This window comes from Aulonocara stuartgranti, assembly GCF_965226115.1.
Source record: "Aulonocara stuartgranti genome assembly, chromosome: 17".
In the NCBI taxonomy this organism is placed as follows: domain Eukaryota; kingdom Metazoa; phylum Chordata; class Actinopteri; order Cichliformes; family Cichlidae; genus Aulonocara; species Aulonocara stuartgranti.
In genome coordinates this window covers 5,716,418-5,720,061 of record NC_138953.1, presented here as the reverse complement: position 1 = coordinate 5,720,061, position 3,644 = coordinate 5,716,418, and positions in this window count along the sequence as shown.

Genomic DNA, 3,644 nt, shown 5'->3' with positions numbered 1-3,644 from the left:
GTGTGTTTTTTTTTTTTGTATCACAGGGACTGTTATAAGGTTCACACTGCATGGAAATACAGATACAAAAATAAACTTTTCTTATCAATACACACCACGCTAACACTGAACTGCAGTAATAGTCTGCCACCTTGTGGCTGGAACCAGTAAATACATTAAAATTTCATCAGGCTAAGGTTTGTGTGTCACTTCAGTCAAATATATAGGTAACTACCACACACAGTAAATTTCATAAATTAAATGTGATAACTTTTGTCAATATTTTAGCTGTTGAAAAAGGGTCTGTCTGCATAGTCATGTTACTTCTCCAGCCTGATTGCTGTATGCCCTCATATACACAATTTGAAGTTATTACTAGGTGTCTGATACACATTATTCAAATTTTTTAATGAAGGACAGTATTTGCTGATCAATTCATTCAATACCTTCCTCATATTCAAAATATATAAGCCATACAGAGGGTTTTTATTGTCCAACATGATTACCTGATTCATTTAAAAAGAAATTGTATTTAGTCATCACGTTACAAACCAAAAAAGTCTCACTTGAAATGTATTTGTTTTCCCCTCTGCACAACACAGACAAGTCGATCTCTCCTTTCTTTAAACCACAGGAGCTGTTAACACAGACTGATCGTCTAATAAATAAAATGTAATAACCTGTAAAAAAAACAATGCAAAAAGTGCAAAAAACTGCACTAATGTGCACCATAATTAATCTGATGACCAAAAGCCTGAAAACAGCCTGAAGATTGAGGCAGGAGTCGTCAAATTCATGAAGAATCTGTTGTCAAGAAGGAGTATCGCGTAAATGCAGTTGCATCTTTCATCCACAAGGTGACAGAGAAGCACTGTGGAAGGAGCCCAGCGGGCTCCTACTTTAGTGATGTCAGGGAGGTTGTATCCTTAAAGGCCCTTTAAGCTTTTGTATTTCCCAAAGAAGGACATGGTGGTGAGAATGGCTGCTAGCTTTGGCAAGGAGATGCTTTTGAAAGCACAGAGGCCATGTCAGAATATGATAGAGTAACAGAACCACCAGATAGCGGAGAAACTGTGGATATGATTATGTATCATATAGGGCTGCTCGATTATGGCAAAAATGATAATCACGATTATTTTCACTGAAATTGAGATCACGATTATTTGACGATATTTATTTAACCCTTTAAGACCTACTATAGAACCAAGTCCACCAGAGCTTATATTATATTTTTACATGCTGTAGTGCCATTTGTGGGAGCATTTCAAGTTGCTATACATCAATACAACTGTTATAGCCCATATTTTAATAATATGTATGCATTAAGTCCATAGTAATTACATAAATTGCAAAAAAGTGCAATAAACTACAAAAAAAATTGAAAATCGCTTTTGTTTTGTTTACATATATTTCTACTTGGAGAAATTTAAGAGGTTTATCCCTCAAAACTTTAAATACAATAAAGTTGCAAAAAATAGTTTCCCACCACAGGAAATTTATTTTGAGTGTCTTCATAGTTTTATTTTGGAGATACAGCAATTTTTATATACTGCAGGAAAAACAAAAAACAATCCTATGATGCAAATTTGCAAAGAAAACAGCATGTGCATCATTTCACTGTGGGAAGTGTTACGAACAGCTGATAGGAACGGCAAAGCGTGTTTCTGGAATATTATGTTTTTGTTCATGCAAGCGCTTTTTATGCAATTTTTGCAAAGCTATATGTGGAACGAAACCGTGACCGAGGACAAGCTGATGGCATCAGATGTAAGTACAACTCCTCCGGTTTCATATGCAAAACAAATTATTGCGCTAGCTTACACGGTTCAGGTTCTACAGGGATTTAACAATAGTTACGCAAAACGGAGCGTGCTGCTCTGACCGGCTTTAAAGGGTTAACAATGACTTTAAAAAAATAATATAAAATAGTGTGCAACACCACTGAAGTTTTTTTTTTTTAACTCTCTTTTCAACCAACGGCAGTCACTCTCCAAATAACTTCTGCTTAGCTTTCCGAGCTTCCCTCGGGTCCTCTTAATCAGCGGTCTCCAACCTTTTTTGCGCCACGGACCGGTTTATGCCCGACAATATTTTCACGGACCGGCCTTTAAGGTGTCGCGGATAAATGAGGGAGGGGCTAATAATCGGCTCAGTCATTTTTAATGATCGTTGAAAGCCCAGATCGTAATCGTGATTAAAATTCGATTAATTGAGCAGCCCTAGTATCATATATGGTTATTTAGAAGTTTGCTCATTGTTCTATTCGCTGATCTGAAGCTACTGCAGGGCTTCAAAAAACTACATCCCACTTGTGATCAAACCGATCTGAAGTCAAATACAAACTACCAGAGTGATGCTATGTCTAGCCAGATGACCCAGATTCCCCAGAAGCCCCCCAGCATTGGACCTCAGTATCTGCTTCATGATGTGCAAACCAGCTGCTTTACAAAGGGGGTGTGAGACAAAACGGCCTGAAGGGAAAGTGCTGCATATGTGAACGTTCTGTGGTGCCCTGCTGATCTCTCAGCTGTGACACATTAACCACACATATAAGCGTTCAAAAAGGTGACTGACCGCCCACCAAGAAACCCTTACTGTAATAAATTGTATGAAAAACGGATTTTAGAACAGAAATGCTTTTTGATCACAACTAAAGCTTGATTTAGACTGTATAGAAAGAAGATTTCACAAGCTGATTAAGTCTTTGAACTCACACCACACTAAATAAAGTAGGAGTATGTAATCTCGTTCTTGACATCAAGATTTTGCTCATTAGTGGAAAATGGAGTAAAGTGGACTCTGGTAGAAAAATAAGATTATGCTTAATAACTCACATTTTGAAGGTCGCATGAGATGCTGGACTTTCCTGGCAGAAATTAGTCTGTTCAGAGTCATGGCCGCAAGTGTTTTTTCAAAATATGTTTTTCCTCTAAAACAGTCATGCTTACAGGGGCTGTGATGATAATATATGTATTCTTAAATAACATGTAGAACATTTATTTTGTTCTTATTCTGCGCAGATGCTTCTTTACCTCCCTGGAAATTAAACTTTCTTCTAAAACATCTCAGATGTCTTCAGTTTATGTAAACATAAGCATGTAGGAGTCTAATGGAGAATCGGTTGTAGAGAAAAGGTTTTCTTGTACATTACATCCTACCATCGAGATGTCAGACTTCCGACCGGTGGCACTGACGTCACATCTTATGAAGACTCTAGAGCGGCTCTTCCTCAACCTCCTCCGACCACAGGTACAACATGCCCAGGACCCACTACAGTTTGCATACAAGGCGGGTGTCGGAGTGGAGGATGCCATCCTGTACCTCCTACACAGAGCCCACTCACACCTGGATGGGGGAAAAGGCATGGTCAGGATCCTGTTTCTTGACTTTTCCAGTGCCTTTAATACCATCCGGCCCTGTATGCTTCAGGAAAAACTGAACAGGATGGAGGTGGACCCCTGCCTGGTGGCTTGGATCTCCGACTACCTCACCGACAGACCACAGTACCTCAGGCTGAAGGACATCACGTCTGACACTGTGGTCAGCAGCACAGGAGCACCACAGGGAACTGTGCTGTCCCCTCTTCTCTTCACCCTGTACACCTCTGACTTCTGCTACAACTCTGAATTATGCCATATTCAGAAGTTTGCAGATGACACGGCCAT